The sequence below is a fragment of the Balaenoptera physalus genome (assembly GCF_965194825.1).
Source record: "Balaenoptera physalus genome assembly, chromosome: 15".
NCBI classification, from domain to species: Eukaryota; Metazoa; Chordata; class Mammalia; order Artiodactyla; family Balaenopteridae; genus Balaenoptera; species Balaenoptera physalus.
In genome coordinates this window covers 69,204,994-69,223,689 of record NC_138894.1, presented here as the reverse complement: position 1 = coordinate 69,223,689, position 18,696 = coordinate 69,204,994, and the positions used below count along the sequence as shown (strand labels likewise).

The following is an 18,696-nucleotide window of genomic DNA, read 5'->3' as shown; positions in this document are numbered from 1 at the left end:
TACTATCCTTTCAAGTTTTTGTGTGAGGGATTATGTTCTCTTTATAAAATAAATTTTTAAAGCTGTTTTTTCCCATGCTCTAGAAAAGTCTGAATACATAGAAAAATGCCTGTTTTTTTGAAGGTTAATTAGAACTTAACTATAAAACCAGCCAAACCTTATATATTTTAATGTTAGATTGTTAATAATCTTTTACACACACAACACAAAAACGGGTCTGTTCAAATACTTTATCTCTTCCTGCATAAATTTTTTTATTTTATAGATTGCTAAAATCACTTATTTCTCCATTTGCTTTTGCTTTTATTTAGTGTTTCATTCTAGTTTTTAGTTATTATTTTGTTTTTAATCCTCTATTTTAGATTAACTTTATAAATTTTATTATTTTATTGGGTTTTCTTTATTTTTTCTTAGGTTGAACACTTAAATATATATGTTGCCTCTCTTTTGCTAAAAATAAAAGCTTTTAGGTTATACATTTTTATATTTATGCTATATCCTATCGATTCTGATAATGTGTTATTTCTACCAACTTCTAGATTATAATTTCACTTTTGTTTTTCTAATTGATCCAGATATTTTAAAACTTTCTTAATTTCAACTGAAATTGTTTTAAGACTTGGTTAAACTTTATTTTAGTTACCTCATTTTTGTGGTGCTGTTTTTGTTTATTTTTGTTTGTATCCAAATAATGAGACCTTTAAATAGCCACATTTTGGAATTTTTAAGATTTATTTTTGTTGTCAAGTACATGATAATTTGTTGTAATTTTTACATTTTTGTCTGAAATCTTTTTAATTGTATCACATTTAATGTATCAAACTCTGAAAGAGAGATACTAAAATCCCATTCTTTCAACTCTTTTTAATCGAATTCTCCTTGAATACTCTGCCATTATCAAGTTATTGTCTCTCAGCTCTAAATCTACCCTTCATTAGCCTATTTGTGATGCTGGAGCTTGAACAAGTTGTTTTTGTGCTCTATTTATTTTGTTTTGCATTTCAATTGCCCCCTACCAATAGTTTGGAAATAGTAATATGTTTCTCTATTTGCTTGAATAGTTCATCAGCCTGTATTTTCAACAGTCATATTAAAACCCATATTTCTCTGCTGTTTTATTAAAATTAGTAGTACTTTTACCATTCTCCACAATGGCAGAACCTTAAGAATATTTTACTGTCTCACTCATTCATACCATTTCCATATCCTAGATTTTTCTGAACTCTGTACTTCAGAAATGTAATTCCTTATTATTTTTCACTTTTTTCCTTGGAGTATGCCTCTTCTCAGTGTACTTATTCATCAGTGATATTACAATTTGCAATCACTTTGTCCTCATCCACTTAGGGTTACCTACATATTTTACTAGATTCATTGCTCACTACTATTTATTATATTTCTTATTTTCTGTTTGCTTTAGATCTCTATTAACATTTACTATCATTTATGCTGGAGTACATCCTTGAGTAATTTTGAATGAGAACATGAGTAGAATACTTTGAGTTCCTACATACCCAAAAAAGTCACAGACGTAGAGAATGGACTTGAGGACACGGGGAGGGGGAAGAGTAAGCTGGGACAAAGTGAGAGAGTGGCATGGACATATATACACTACCAAATGTAAAACAGATAGCTATTGGGAAGCAGCCACATGGCACAGGGAGATCAGCTCCGTGCTTTGTGACCACCTAGAGGGGTGGAATAGGGAGGGTGGGAGGGAGATGCAAGAGGGAGGAGATATGGGGAAATATGTATATGTATAGCTGATTCACTTTGTTATACAGCAGAAACTAACGCACCATTGTAAAGCAATTATACTCCAATAAAGATGTTAAAAAAAAAAGTCCTTTTTTGTCATCATATGAATAACTTTTCCAAGAGTAGGATTTTTATACAACAGTGCTTTCTCTCTCAAAACTGTATAACCATTATTGCACTAGCTTCTGGTGTGGCCTATAAGAAGTCAAAGTCAAACACTCCTTTTCCATTATATTTAAACTTTTTTTAATCTGTTTGAAAAATGTATATATTTTTTCTCTTTCCACAGACACTAGAAATTTCACGAAGATATGTCTAGATGTATGCCTGTTTCATCACTCCTGCCTGACATTTGGTAAGCCCTTTTGATCTTTCTTCAGATCAGGGCGCTGAAGATTATTGCTTTGATCATTGATTCTACCTCCATCTGCTCCTGGAATGCTGGTTATTTGCATATTATTTCCCCTGGGACTGTCCTCCATGTCTCATATATTTTCAGTCAGGATTTCCATTTCTTAGTGTTTCTCCTTTGTGCTGAAAGGTTGTTCTTCCACTTTAAACTTCTGATCACAAACTCCCTTTTCAGCAGTATTAATTCTGTGTTTCACTTTTAATGGTGCAACCTCTCCATCAGAGCCTCCAGTTTCCATTTTTCAGCTTTGTCTCCTTCTTGAGCTTTCTTTGCCTGCTCCCATCAGAAAGTGAGTCTCCTCAGCGTGAGCTTTCACTTCAGCAATTCAGCATTAGCGCATGGTCAGGCAGTGAAACATATGATGATTTTTCTCCACCAGCAGACAGGAGGTGACAGGGCTAAATCAAGTCCTCTCCACTGAGGCTTAGCCAGGAGGTTTCTTCCGTATAGAGAAGTATCCTCTCCCAGCTAAATGGAAAAGTGGTAATCCTACTCTACCTGGATGTTTCTCTCAGACAACTAGTGTCAGCAGGAAAAGTATTTCTTCCACGGGTGCATGAAGCAAGACGACAGGTCATTCTTCTCCCTGTGTTAACTTAGGTGTTCCATCTTAGCCATGAGTCAGATTCTCACCATGGGCTTTTCCAAAGAGGCAGAGCCACATTGTAATGACTGGGTCCTTGGTCATCTCAGCATTGACAATAGTGGTGTCCTGACCATGCATCGTCTCATCAATAAATCTGAGGCCTCATATGTAACATTTGGGATCTCCTCTGTGTTTTCCAGTTCTATGCTAGGCTTCACCTAGTAGTTCAGTGCCCCAGTAGGAGGAAGGTCATGATGAATATGCTCAGGCCATTCCCCATGTTAATGCTAATCTTTGTTGTGTTTGGAAGGATCTATTTCTTACTACAAAGAAATTATTTTTGTAAGAAATTCAAACATTTGAGAAATATACAATGTACTAGGGGAATATTGCTATAATCCCACATCCCCATTCCACTCCATGCCACCCCAGCCCCAAATCACAATTAACAATTTGGTATGATCTTTCTTCAGGTTCTCTTTCTGTGTATATACCGATATAATAAGTATAAAATTTATAGTCAAAACTCTAAACAAATTTCCTTCATTTTTATAATCAATTTATACCTGTCTCTGAAATCCTAGCTACCTAATATGAACATTTTACTCCAATCAATTTCAGTATTTCCCTCAACCCAATACAATGATTTCTTTTTTTTTTTTTAATATGGTTACTGGTTTCTCAGGAAGCCCAAGGAACTTTTTTATTTTTTATAAATTTATTTATTTATTTTTGGCTGTGTCGGGTCTTCGTTGCTGTGCGTGGGCTTTCTTTAGTTGCGGTAAGCGGGGGCTACTCTTCGTTGCGGTGCGCGGGCATTTCATTGCGGCGGCCTCTCTTGTTTTGGAGCACCGGTTCTAGGCACGCAGGCTTCAGTAGTTGTGGCACACAGGCTCAGTAGTTGTGGCTCACGGGCTCTAGAGCGCAGGCTCAGTAGTTGTGGCACACGGGCTTAGTTGCTCCGTGGCATGTGGGATCTTCCAGGACCAGGGATCGAACCCGTGTCCTCTGCATTGGCAGGTGGATTCTTAACCACTGCGCCACCAGGGAAGTCCCTACAATGATTTCTTAACAGATTTAGGTTTGTGATACAGTCACATCCTAGCTTAACATTAATCCCCAGGTTTTTCTTTATATCCACTCGCTTTCTGACATATCTATATTCTTAATGGGCTTGCTAGCCTACTTCCCAATAGGGTTAGTAAGTGCATTAGTCAGGCTTCTCCAGAGAGACAGAACAAAGAGTCTATACACACACACACACACACACACACACACACATATATATATATGAATAGTTATTATAGGAATTGGCTCAAGCAGTTATGGAGGCTGAGAAATCCCAGATCTGCTGTCTGCAAGCTGGAGAATTAGGAAAGCTGGTGGTATGATTCAGTCTAAGTCTGAAGGCCTAAGAACTGGGCAGGGAGCAGGGACAGGGGTGATTATGTTGGTCTTGATCTGAATCTAAAAGTCCAAGAATCACGAAGGCTGATGTTTGAGATAGGAGAAGATGGATGTCTCAGCTCGAGCAGAGAAACTGAATTCAACTTTCCTTCATCTTTTTGTTCTATTTGGGCCCTCAACAGATTGGATGATGCCTATTCACATTGGGGAGAACTATCTGCTTTACCAGTTCAAATACTAATCTCTTCCAGAAATACCTTCACAGACTCACTCAAAAATAATGTTTTACCAGCTATCTGGGTATCCTTTAGCCCAGTCAAATGGACACATAAAATTAACCATCTCAGTAAGAAAAAAAGAGATCATTTTTTGACTTGGGTCCTTGTTAAGCAACTTGGGCCATTGTTAGGTCATTGTTGGGACACTACGTATACGCCCTTCCCATCTGTTCCCATGTCCTAGAGCTTCCTCAGCTTTCAGCTCTGCTGGTGTTCCCTGGAGGAAGGCTTCTTAGAGATTTCCACCACAAATTCTGACTATCTATGACTTGGGCTATCTACTCCTGACCACTGCTATGGGACTGTGATTTTCCCCTCACCTTATGTTTCTTCAAATACTTGGCAGGCATCCTGGCCCTGCCTCTCCACTACTTCTATACCCCACTCAAGAAGTCTGGCTCTCTCCACTCCTTTCAGAATCCAGAGAAAATGCTCCCTTATCTCCCCCTTCTCTTCCCTCCACAGGCCATACAGCCATTTCTTCTGTTCTTTCATAACTTTGGTCTGTGAGAACTTCAACTAGCTTCCCACTTGAAGAATTGGACAGATTCTCCTATGCTTAGATATTTAAGTCTTCTCAAATAACAAAGGAAAATCTGGTTTCCTTCTCTCCCTTATCCCATTGTGTGTGTGTGTGTGTGTGTGTGTGTGTGTGTGTGTGTGTGTGTGTGTGTGTGTTGGGGGACTGGAAGACAGGAAAAAGCAACCCACTAAACACTCCATTTTATCTCAGTTCCTCTTTATTTTGCCAAATTCAGCCATCCTTTTTTCAAGTGTTACAAATGCACCTTTCCTTTCATACTAGGAAAGAAGAGCAAAACTAGCAATTGTCATAAAAAATTATTGCTATCAAAGTATTAGTCTACCACAAATTAAAAGCTCACATGGTGGGGCTTCCCTGGTGGCGCAGTGGTTGAGAATCTGCCTGCCAATGCAGGGAACACGGGTTCGAGCCCTGGTCTGGGAAGATCCCACATGCCGCGGAGCAGCTAGGCCCGTGAGCCACAATTGCTGAGCCTGCGCGTCTGGAGCCTGTGCTCCGCAACAAGAGAGGCCGCGATAGTGAGAGGCCCGCGCACCACGATGAAGAGTGGCCCCCACTTGCCGCAACTAGAGAAAGCCCTCGCACAGAAACGAAGACCCAACACAGCCATAAATAAATAAATAAATAAATAAATAAATAAATAAATAAAAATTTTAAAAACCTCACATGGCAATAAAGTATATCAACATTTTATTGTTGAACACCCAGATGCGCTGGTCTCCTGTGGATATTAGCATTTTCCTTCATTCACCTTAAACCAAATATTGCATGGGACATACTCATACTGAAAACTTGTTCATCATTTATCTGAAATTCAGATTTACCTGAGCATCCTGTATTTTATATGGCATCTCTCCACCAATCCCTTTGAAAAGGGCTCGTCAGCCTCTTGACCTGTCTACCTTCTCAATAATCAGTACATTACCCCACAGGATAAAACATCCCCAAATGCCAGATGTTCTTTCCCTACGTTTCTGTCCTCCTCAGGTTTCTGGTTTGGTAATTCATCATTACATTGTACCTTTGTTTGTTTTCAGTACCTTTAAGCACATTTTTTAAATATATATATATTTTATCTGTTATCTAGTTGAGTTCAGTGAGAGAGCTGACATGAACTGCCCACCATATCTGGAAACAAAAGCCCCCTTATTTATTTTTGACCCTGTCCTGTACTGTGGTCCCCAAGGTGCTGAACGGTTGCTGCCCAGGTGAAAGCAGGTGGTTTAGTTTTGACCAAAATCACCATCCTGGAAGCAAAGTAAGGTGTGGGCCCCATCCACAGCTCAGGACTGGCTATGGAAGTCTTCTAACTGGGGGAGGTAACTCCCAGGACCTACTTGGTGTGCCTGTCCATCTCAAAGGGGTGATCACCTCTGGACTACTTTTCAGCAACTCAAGTGAGCTCTGAAGCTTCAAAGACCAAACCCATTACACAGTTTTGATGCCCAGAATAATCAGTAATGCCTCTCACTCTCTCTCTCTGTCCTTCTCTCACAGTGTTTCATTAATAGTGAGAATTTGAGGACTCCTTCATTTTCTGGGAAAGCACAAATTTTTCCAATAAAGCTCTGACCTGCTCTAACCAGACCTAAATTTCCAAGTCACACCCATATACTTAGACAAATGACTCCATACAGAGTCCTACTGATATATGATATAGTTAAGGTGGGCAGTCTCCCACTTTATCATATATACTTGAAGAAAGGATAGGCATTCAGCCTCAGAAACAAAGGAATACGATGTTATGAAGCCATGTCTAACTTCCAAAGTTGCAGCCTGTAGAATTCTATCTAATGCCCATGGACTGGTAACACTCCAGGGGTATGTTTTAACCACAACTTATTTACAAAAGAGAGAACTTACTGCACGTACTATGTTGCAATTGCATTTAATATCACTATGAAATCCTCCTATGTAAGAAATATAGTCCTTCCTATCTTATTCCTTTTTAATATGTACCGTGTTCAATTGCATTGATATGTCATGGTTTATTTGATATTATTTTAAAATTCAAAATTAACAAAGATTTTCTTACGGTCTTGTAGAAAAAGAGTCTTATTATATATATTTAATTTAATAGAGTGGTATGAATGAGAAAATGGCACTTTGTTAGCCTCCAAAATTAATATCTGGGCATAGTTCAGAATTGGTAGCTCAGAGGCAGCTTTATCAGCATTCATCCTGAAATAATATATTGGCCATATTGCAAACCTGCAGAGGCTACATGGGTCTGGGGGCTTGAGAATTACTTATTATCGCTTACCTTGTCCCTAGTCAACCCCCTCCACATTCCCTGTAGCAGCTGTTCTAAGATGCTATGATCCCTTTTAAGCTTGCTTTCCCAGCTCTTCACCATAAGTCATAATATTGCCTCGTGTTCCACAGAGAAAATTGAAATATTTGAGTGGAATTCTTCTCACCTTTCTATACTACAACCTCTGACTGACCTAAAACATTCTCATCCTGCCTTCTAGCATCTTGCCTCACGCAAAGATATTTCTCTTCTCCACCTGGACTCCACGAGATGGTCAGATGCCTTGTGAGTACCCAAATAGCAATGCATTCAGCATTTAGGGGATTAAACCACATGAACGTGTAACATGTGTGCCTGACCTAAGAGGTATGAAATAGAAGAAAACTGAACATTGAAAGGAGAAAGGAGATAAAATGTGCAATATATTAAAGCTTGGTATTAAATATGAAGCTTCATGATATTGTAGATTAAAATAAAGTTACAGAACAGTACATTGGGTAAAAATTCAAGCATAGCACTCTCAACGCCTATTAATACTTAGCATAACATTCCTGACAAAGTTGTATGACATTGGCAGTAATCTTACAAAACTGAGACAATTGGAGTTGTCAGCAAGAAAATCCCAAATTTCAAATTCTCATTAAGCCTGAATCAGATTAATAAGCATATAAATTTTATATTATTTGGGATTAAAATAATTTTTGTAGGATTGAAAATAAATGGGTCCTAGAGAGAAGGGAAAATGTAGAAACATAAACTTGGAAAGAATCATTATTTTCAAATACATCAAAAAACATTTTTAAAAAATTTTGCCAATGTGTGTCACTCCTTTTTATTATAAATCAATTTTATGGTCTCATAATAATTGTTTCATGTTCCCTTTTGGCCATTAGCTACTCCCTAATGACTGTCAATGGTCATTATTATGCTATTGCAGGGAAAAGTATCTCCTTTTTATAACTACTTGTTTCAATTTATTAAAGAGTATTTCTCCTTTTAAATTGATGTGGAATATTTTTAAATGACATTGATTATCCAAATAAGGCACAGGTAAACATTTTGTAAATTTTAGCCAAACATATGATTACAAAATCATGTATATTTTTGAATATACAGACTATATATTACAATCTTTATATATGAAAAGACTGGATTTCATGAAAGCATCAAGTATTTAATAACTAGAAAGTTCCATCAAACAGGTAAAATTATGAATTATAAAAAAATTGAGCAAAGGGTATTAAAATAAATAAAGTTTTAACTTTATTCAGTGACTGTCTAGGCAAAATGTAGTTGTGTACTTAGGAACTTGAACAGTTTCTAAGAAATCTCTTTGGGAACTTCCCTGGCGGTCCAGTGGCTAAGACTCCACACTTCCACTGCAGGGGGCACAGGTTCGATCCCTGGTTGGGGAAATAAGATCCCATGCCACTCTGCGGGGCCAAAAAATAACAACAAAAACAAACAAACAAACAAACAAAAGAAATCTCTTTGTAGATTCTTAGGGAACCTTTATGAGGAGTCATTTGAGCTTAGTGTTCAAGAAACAGAACTTTGTAGTTAGTCCAACCTGGATTCTAATCCAAGTTAGAGCACTATATAATCTTCCGTGGATTACCTGAATCACTTAATTTACTTCTGCAAGCCTCAGTTTTCTCATACATAAACAGGGATGAGAATACCGATATCATAGCATTGGCGTTGATAAAATGAAAGAAACACATATATGCCACATAGCGTCACATGTAATTCCTTCAATAAAGAGTAGTTATTATGATGAGTATCATAAATTATCATTTAAAACTAACGTTATCCCTATACACTTCATTTACATGTGTTCCAACATATTTAAAAATTTGTTTAAATTAAAGGAAGCTCTTGAACTACTAAACATGCTCACACTTGCTTCATTTGCTAAATGTAAAATGTATATTTTAGCCCTATCCCACCTGGATGATGAAAATTTATAAATGTATTCATTTATTTTTATTTTGGATTTTTATGTAAAAATCCCGCACTGTAGATGCAGAGAGCTCTGGAAGCCCCGGAAGTTCGCAACAGAAGGTAAGAGGAGCTAGAGGAAGAACAGGAGCACCCGAGAAGAGCGCAAGCCATGCCAAGGCTGAAGGAACATTCATTTGGAGGCAATTATGTTTCCTCTCATTTTGTTTTACTTTTTCATGCTGCCATCCCTGGAAGTATAACGAGCTAATAAGGCTTTCTAAATGGCTGGTGCTGGTAAGCAGTCAAATATTTAGAAGCCAAGGGTCTTTAATCACCTAAGTGCTTTACAATGAATACTGATGTGACAACGGTTCATATTTAATTGATTCCAAAGTGACTTTACGCTAAGTAATGGTTCACTAAAGAACTTGAAAACGTAGCTACTTTCAATTAAAAAGTATACATCCTTTTTGTCAGAGTTGTTACCAGATGTGGCAGAGCAAGTCACCAGGTCACAGAGACTCTGTGGACAGAAACAGTAAATAGCAGCATGTGTGTGTGCACTTGTGCACCTGTGGGAGGAAAGACGGAGGAGGAGGGACTTGCAATAATTTTAAATTTGTCTTATGAATATAAGTGAACTTCCCTTAAAGAGCTCTAAAGACACAGCTAGTAGACCTGATCAAAATACAGCGTTTTGAGAAGGAATACAAGAACACCAGAGCAAGCTAAGTTTACCAATTGCCAGTACTGGAAATACATGTTTTGTTGCAGCTAAATATATCTCAACAAGGCTTGTGTAGATCTCTAATTTTGCTAGAAAGCACATCTATATGTCAAATATTCATAAATATTTCTTCAACTATTAGAACTTTTTAAATTATTTTAAGAGCTAATGTAAATCTAAGAAGCTCGATGAGCATTAATGTATAAAATTACCACCTGCTCACATAGACTTATCACTGCAATCATTATTCTAACTAGAAGCATGCTAGAATAGTTTGAAAGCCAGAAGCGGGTCATCAGTGATTTAAATCACTGGTCTTATTACCTATTAACAGAAGTCACCAAGAGAAGTTGATTTTTAGGAGAATCAGAACAGCTGGAAAGAAAGATAAGGGGAAGGGAACTTGCAGTGAAAGCCTATTTTCACTGAGCCCTTCTGTGAAGTTTAATGAGAAGAATGATGTATTTATTCTGTAAAGACATTTTAATTCTGCTTTCATAAAGGAAGAGAGCATTTACAATGACATCCCTTTAACAAACACTGTTTATTTATGATAAATATTAAGTTCAGCCAGTGTTGCCAAGAAATCATCCACATGGGTGATGCATTACTATTGCACTAAGCAAAGTTAAGAGATTTAATTTTCTTGGATAATAATGGATTTAAGTTATCTTGAATCACATACCTGTTGTATGTTTCTCATCTAAGTATTGCTTTGATAATTACAGTAAGGAAATTTCTCCTCTCACCTCCCCACACACATATAAACCAAACACAGACAGAAGAACGTGTATGTACACCCCAGAAGCACACTACCATAGCTACAAAGTTTGGTTTGCTGCTTACATATGAATAGAGTAGTTTTTGAAATGCATTATTCTAAAAAAGACAATGCATGATACCAAGATGGCAATCATATATTTTGAGGACCAACTGCATAATAAAAAAGTGCTCACTTTCTTTAGTCTTATTACATTTTCTAACTATACAGAAAAAAAAATAAATAGGTATGAGACAGCTGGAACTGATAAAGTCAGTTTCTCTGTTAAGAAAAATGTTTTTATTTCATTCAGTCCAATATATGAGTTTCATGCACTTAAAATGTACTTGACAATACAGTAGTCTCCCTTTACCTGTGTGGTCTATGTTCCGAGACCCCCAGTGGATGCCTGAAACCAAGGATAGTACTGAACCCTATAGATGCTATGTTTCTTCCTATACATATATAATTATGATAAAGTGGATTTTATGCATTATGCACAGTAAGAGATTAACAAAAATAGGTAATAATAAAATAGAACAATTATAACAATATACTGTAATAAAAGTTATACCAATGTAGTTTCTCTCTCTCTTATTGCACAAATTTAATTCCTGTTCTGTCTTAACTAAGCACATGTCACACACTGTGGCAGTAACTTTTGAAGTGTGACAGCAAAACTAGCATGAATTTCTTTTTCCTTCTTCACAATTTCACAAATGGAAGATTCGTTCGTACCGCAGATCTTAGCAACCTCACCACACAATTTTTTTTCCTTATTAATTCGAGAACTTGAAACATTTAACTTAAAGGAAGCACTTTACAGCTTCTTTGGCATATCCAAATTGCCACCATGACTATTTTTGTGTTCTGAGGCCATTATTAAAGTAAAATAAGAGTGACTTGAACACAAGAACTGCTATAACACGGCAATAATCTGATAACTCAGATGGCCATTGAGCGACTAATGGGCAGGAAATGCTGGACAAAGGGATGATTTATGTCCCAGGTGGCACTGAGTGGGACAGTGAGAGATTTCATCACTCTACTCAGAATGGCCACAATTTAAAGCTTACAAATTGTTTATTTCCGGAATTTCTATGTCATATTTTTCAGACCACAGCTGACCATGGGTAACTGAAACCACGGATAAGGAGGGACTGCTGTTTTCTCACTGGTGCACAGGGTACTAAAGATCTCAGCCTTTAAGAGCCTCATAAAAAAAATGTAATAATTGAAGCACAATAGAAAACACAGTATTCAGGCACCAAAATAATCCCAAATGCCTTACAATTAGAAATAAGAAAGGTTACCATGAAAACTGAGTATGTTAGAACTCTTTAAGGAAAGGGCTGGCTTCAAACAGTGCCGTGAAGAAGATTTAGGATTAAAAAGTCAGAAAGAAAAGATGACATACTTCCTTCCCTTAAAATTACTCTTTGTAAGATATTTTCCATTTCTCATCAAACTTATATTCACAATATCAGTATCAACTAGAAATAATATACCCTTGACATCTGAAAGAGATACACCAGAGAAGTTTCTAATTCTCAATTCACAAATGTTGCACTATCATAAAAATTTTCCCATGAAATAAAACTGATTAAACATTTTAAGTTGCCTCTTCTGACCCTTAATAAGATTTACTATATACGAGAAAACTCTGGGAGATACTTCTGGGGGCAAGAAGAGTACCTAGACTCTCTTCTTAGAACGCAGAGAATGGAACATAGTGACACCAGTGAGATGACAAATAGCTGGCCTTTGGGGGTGATGGACAGTTCAGGAAAATCTCTACTTCCTGAGGGTTTACTACATAACTCAAGGTGAGGAAACTTTTGTGCACCCCTGAATCACATCTAGAGCTTTTTGAAAATACAAATGCTGTGACTCTCTCCTGTATATTTTAAGGAACACCAAGACATCTGCAGTTTTTGTTTCCTTTAGGATTCTGATGTACACCTCCTACTGGAACCACCTACTAGAAAACTTACCAGCCCAAAATGTCTCATTAAGTCATATTAAAAATCTGTAATTAACTCCACTCCCAACATGTCAGAATTTCCTTCTGTAAATATTTCTGAAACATAGAGAAATAAAGTTTAATGTTTACATTGAAATAGTAACTTGATTATCAAAATAAGGACAATAAAAAAAGCAAATGCTAACCAGAGAAGATGAGTATATATAAAATGCCAGAAACCTCAGAATTATGATGCCTTGGTGAAAAACATGATTTCAGTCTTTAAGAATTATTTTGGGTATACTCTGACGCAGTGTTGGAGAAAAATGTTGTATTTTAGAAAGATAATGCAGCTTTATATTTCCATTTATTCATCATCTGTAATCATACAGTGAACAAAACCTGCTTACAGAAGAACCTTCCAAAAGAATAATTTGGGGAAAATTGTAAGTTTATTTCTTTAACCTAATCTCTTTTAAGGAACCAAATTGTTGCTCCTTACATAATATTATACAAATTGACCTGTTAAATGCCCAGCTCCTGCCAATCTTAATGACACTCATTTTCCCTCTATGTTTACCCTCCAGAAAATTTCTTTATAAAAAATATACTGCCGGGCTTCCCTGGTGGCTCAGTGGTTGAGAATCTGCCTGCCAATGCAGGGGACACGGGTTCAAGCCCTGGTCCGGGAGGATCCCACATGCCACGGAGCAACTGGGCCCGTGAGCCACAACTACAGAGCCTGCGCATCTGGAGCCTGTGCTCCCAACAAGAGAGGCCACGACAGTGAGAGGCCCACACACCGCGATGAAGAGTGGCCCCCGCTCGCCGCAACTAGAGAAAGCCCTCGCACAGAAACGAAGACCCAACACACCCAAAAATAAAAATAAATAAATTTATTTTAAAAAATATATATATATATACTGCTGATTCTCTGAAAAACAAAACTCTTTTTCATTGGAAATATCAGTGCAAGACACTTCCCCAAAAGCCATATATTTTACTGAAAAATAAAAGATATATTTTCTTGGAAGGGAATATTGAATATTTAAATATGTCAATTATTCAAATATTAATGGATGACATTAATAAAAATTCACAAACATCTCAAGCATTTTTTATTAAATTGATATATTAGTTTCCTATGGCTGTTGTAATAAGTTACCACTTGATGGTTTAAAAGAACACACATTTATTCTCATACAATTCTGGAGGTAGAAGTCCACAGTAAGTTTCACTGCACTGAAATCAAGGTGTAGGAAAGGCCATGCTCCCTTGGGAAGGCCTAGGGGAGAATCCTCTTCCTTGCATTTCCAGCTTCTAGACCTGCATTCTTTGTCTTCCTTGGTTCATGGCCTCTTGCTCCATCTTCAAGGCCAGCAGATAGAATCTTCAAATCTCTCTTTGCTCCGTCTTCACATGGCTTTCTTCTCTGTAGTTAAATTCCCCTCTGTCTCCCACTTTTAAAGACTCTCATGATTACATCTAAGACTTGTCTAGATAATTCAGGAAATTTTTCTCATCTCAAGGGCCTTAATTTAATTATATCTGTAAGGACTCCTTTTCCATGCAAGGTAACATTCACTGGTTATAGGGATTAGGACCTTGATACCTTCGAGGGCCATTATTCAACCTACCATAACTGACAATATGGTTATTTATTCATTGGAAGTATAATATAAACAAGTAATAGAAGGTGAAAAAAATTTTGGAAAAGGAGAGTAAGGAGGGGAAAATTTTCTTACTAGATACTAAATTACAATTTAAACCTACAGTAATTACAGAAAAAAACGGCACCAGTGTAGGTATCCAACTAGCCTTCTTGTATACATGAGAACAGAATATGTGATAAAACATCATCAGCCAATGAAGAGGAAACTGATTATTCAGAAAATATGGTTATTTTTCTTTTAAAAAAAAGACAAATTAGAATATATCATGTGACATCACACCCCAGGACAGAAGGCCTAAAGAGCTAAAATCATAAATGAAGAAAATTAAAATATATTTTGAGAAAATAATAGATATTTAACTGATCTTGTCATAGGTAAGGACCTTCTAAATATGAAGAGTGAAAAAAGAACATAAAGGTAAAGTTCAGTCAACTTGAGTGTGTAAAAATTTTTAAAGCATATCTATCAAAAATGTAAACAAAATTAAAAATCAAGCAAGAAATTGGAAAAATATTTGCAATAATAATGTAGACAACTGGTTAATATTCTTAACATAAAATTGGTTGTATTAATAAGAAAAACATAAAGCTAAAATGGAAGAATGAATAAAAAGCCCATTTCTAGAGAAGAAATACAAATGTCTAATAAACATGAAAACCTGATTACTCCTGAGTAATCAAATAAATACACGTTAAAATAAGGAAATGCTATTTCTTGCCTGTAAAATTGCATTATTTATGAAGATTAACATTCAGTGCTGCTCACAGTATGTAAAACAGGTGTTCTCAAACACTGTCGCAGGATATAAATCATTATAATCTCTACAGAAAGAAATTTAGCACAAAGGTTTAAATAGAGACTTAAGTACAAACATAGCAATGTTTCTTAAAATAGTTTTTAAAAAGTGAAAAGAACATGTACAATAAAACAAAAGTGAACAAATAGGCCAGTGTTATCCATGTGACCAAATAAAACACAAACATTAAAAACTTATGTTATAAGCATATTTTAATCACCGGAAATTATCCACAGCAAAATGCTAAGTTATTAAAGCAGAATGCAAAATTAGATATACATGTATTCAAACACAAACCTACACTATATACAGTTCTCAGAATATTGCTGGGAAAATCTTATGTGGACAAGTGAATCAAATCAGTCAGTAATAAAAATGTAATAAACTGCGATATTGGCTATGAAGAAGCAGAGACTAGTAATAGGAGATAATTGGAGGATAAGGGGGGTGGTCTCCTTAGATGGGGTAGGCATGAAAGGCCTCTGTGAGATGGTGACATTTAACCTGAGACCAGAAAGGAAGAAAGAAGGATGGAAGGAAGGAAGGAAGGACCCAGCAAAGAGCCTGTTAGACAGCATTCTGGACTGAGGGACCAGCCTCTGCAAAGGCTCTGTGGAAGGGAAAGAGCTTAGCAGTTTCAAAGCTCTGAAAAAAGAGGCTAATAGGGTTGGGAGGTAGAGGGTAAGAGGCAGAGAGGCTTGGGCTGTGGTTGGTGGAGAATATAAGTGCTTAGATGGTAGTCACAGTGGTGCTTATACCTAATGTTTATGTCCCCAGTTATTTATTTATTTAATATGCCATACTTGTAAATATCTGTATTCTTCGATTACAATTATGATTAATAGTTTCATCCTAACGTAAAAAAAAAAAAATCTCATTTAATTATTATTATTTCCCCTTTTAAAAGTGAGGAAACTGAGGCTTTGAGATTGAGATTTGAGATTTTGGCTTGGCCAAAATCATACAGTTAGTGAGAGGCAGAGTGGGATTTGAACTGGGGCCACTGCACTCAGAGCCTGCACTGTTAGCCATTCTTTTATACTGCTTTTCTGGAATATTATTAATTAGCACATAATTTACAAATTGGGAATTCATGATAAAAAGGGATAAGTACTTGTCTTGGCACAGCTGTTTACTAATTATGTAATCTCAAACTAACATTTTTCTAGGCCTCACTTTTTTCATCTCTAATATAGGGCCAATTACACAATCCTTCCTACTTTATAAGAAAATAATAATAGACAAATCTATTTAATTCTTCTTTGTAAGCTGTGTGTAGGACCTATGATATTCCTCTAAATGAAACCAGATCTATTCAGTGTCCAGTCACTATATGAAAAAGCTCACAGATGAAACAACATGCATGAATGACATAAAAATTCAAGAAATAAGTAATAATAACTCTAAAACTTGCTTCAAAGTACAGAGCTCCATTAAATCAATTGTAACATTTCTGTTATTACCACATTATATGACTATAATGAAGATAATAAATACCTGGCATTTACAGGGTTTCTCTCATCTAAAGATTCCCATTGAGCTCAATCAACATTATGTGCAAATTGATTATGAGCTCTATACAGGTGAGAGAGAGCAGGCAGTGTAAATCACACTAACACTGCGGCTCTCTCTTCTTTCCACCAACTCTTTTACCCAAGCTTACTAACTGGTGCAAGAACAAGAGCCAAATGCTTTTAAAGATAATGAAAATGGAAGATAATTCCAAGAAGCCTCTTATCAATGGTCCACAGTCTAGCCAAAGGACTTAGAAAATAGGGGGAATAATTTGATAATATAGATCTCATCACTTGCATTTAAATGCTTAAGGTGGGGCTATACTTTTAGAAGAGTGGTCAGCTTTATAAATCATCTGAATATGAGAGAAAAACACAGAAACTTTCTTTGTGACAGATTATGGCTATGCTGTTATAGGTATGTCTCCTGGCACTTTCCCAAACGAGAATCAGATGCTCCACTCTCATGCCATCATGGTTTTATTTCCCAAAGGGCAGAGTCTAATTCTCACTTCTTAATCTCAATAAAATACTACATAAATTCCCAATAATGGTCAATAACCACTTAATAACATTAGCAATTACTCAATGTGCTGGGCCATGCTGCCCAATGCAGCAGCCACTGGCCACAAGTGGCTACTGGGAACTTGAACATAGCTACGAGACTGAGAAACTAAATTTTTAATTTTATTTCATTTTAATGAATATAAATTTAAACTTTAGAACTTCTAAAATTTTAATTATGTTTGGAACAACCCGGATATGTGAATCTACTTTTTCAGCAGTGAATTATATGAAATCTAAGTACACGGCAAGTATTTCTAATAAAAATTTAGCATACAGATTGAGATGTGCCGAAAACAAATAATACACACAAGATTTGAAAGACTTAGAAAAAAAGAATATAACATATCTGAATAATAATTTTTATACTGATTATGAGTTGAAATAATGTTTTAGATATGTTGGGGTAAATAAAATGTTCTTTACACATGCTTCAATTTATTTTTATTGTGACCATTAGAAAAATTTTAAAGTATCTATGAAATCTACATTATGTTTCTATTGGACAGCTGTTCTGGGAATCTGAATATCTATTTGTACCTCTCTGCATTTCCCCTTAATGGCAGGAGTCACTGAGATAATTCAAAGAGCTGAATGAAAAAGCACAAAATATTTCTAATGTTGACTTCAAGAGTGGAATGAAGTCCTAGACTTTCATTATTTTCCCACTCTTTAAGCACAATTAAGTCCATCCCTTCAGCTTCTGGACCTTGACCTTCTCCATCTCTTGGCCCTTTCCCAGCCTCCATCAACTTCCTCAGCTACCCTCACTAGCATTTCACATTCCTAGCTCTTTGCTCACATTCCTAGCTCTAGGAATTTCACATTCCTAGCTCTTTGCTCATGAGTCCTGATAACCCACTTATAAGCACACCATTGAATGTCCCACAGAAACTGTTGAAAACATTTTTCAGTTCTTTCCAAGTTCCCAAACCCTTACCCACATCAACAGTTTGAGAGAAATTCAAAGCCAATGGTTCCCTTAGCTCCCGCTCCCTTCCTTTCAACCTCAAAATTTTCCTAAATCATCCCTTTGTATCTTCTTTCCATTTGTTCTGCTTCATTCCAAATCCAATAGCTTTCTCTTTACCCATATTTTTGACTGAACCTTCTAAGTAGCCTGGCTTAATCAGCCATCTCCCTTTGGTCTCTCATAACTTCCACTTCTCCCCAACTGTTGATTACCTCTCCTCCATCCCCTTCAGATGGATAAGCCCCAACCCTCCTGGACTCTGAGTCAGAGCAGGGAGAGTGCCCTAAGCAGGCTTTTGTGGCTTCTCTGAGCCAGATCCCCTGTCCAGGCTGCCTGGAGAGTCCCATGTCCCCATCCTTTGGTTCAAGGTTTACTCCAGTCAGTAATGTTGATGAGTAAAACAGTGAGTAACCTGGTTCACAATTATATAATGTCTAATTTAATACTGATTTAGACTAAAATCGGAGAGTGAGGTGACAGGCCTGCAATACCAGATCATCTCAGAATACCAGCTTGGATTTATGTACTTTGGCAAAATTCCAG

At 36.6% G+C, this 18,696-nt stretch overlaps 1 long non-coding RNA gene across 1 annotated transcript in view; it reads left to right on the top strand.

Annotated features, from left to right (window-relative positions):
- LOC309644302 overlaps positions 1–13,542 on the top strand; it is a 64,495-nt gene extending 50,953 nt beyond the window's left edge. The window contains exon 2 of the long non-coding RNA XR_014254365.1: positions 1,829–13,542. This is a non-coding gene — a long non-coding RNA (uncharacterized lncRNA). The remainder of the gene's footprint in view (positions 1–1,828) is intronic.
- Positions 13,543–18,696: the final 5,154 nt, after the last annotated feature.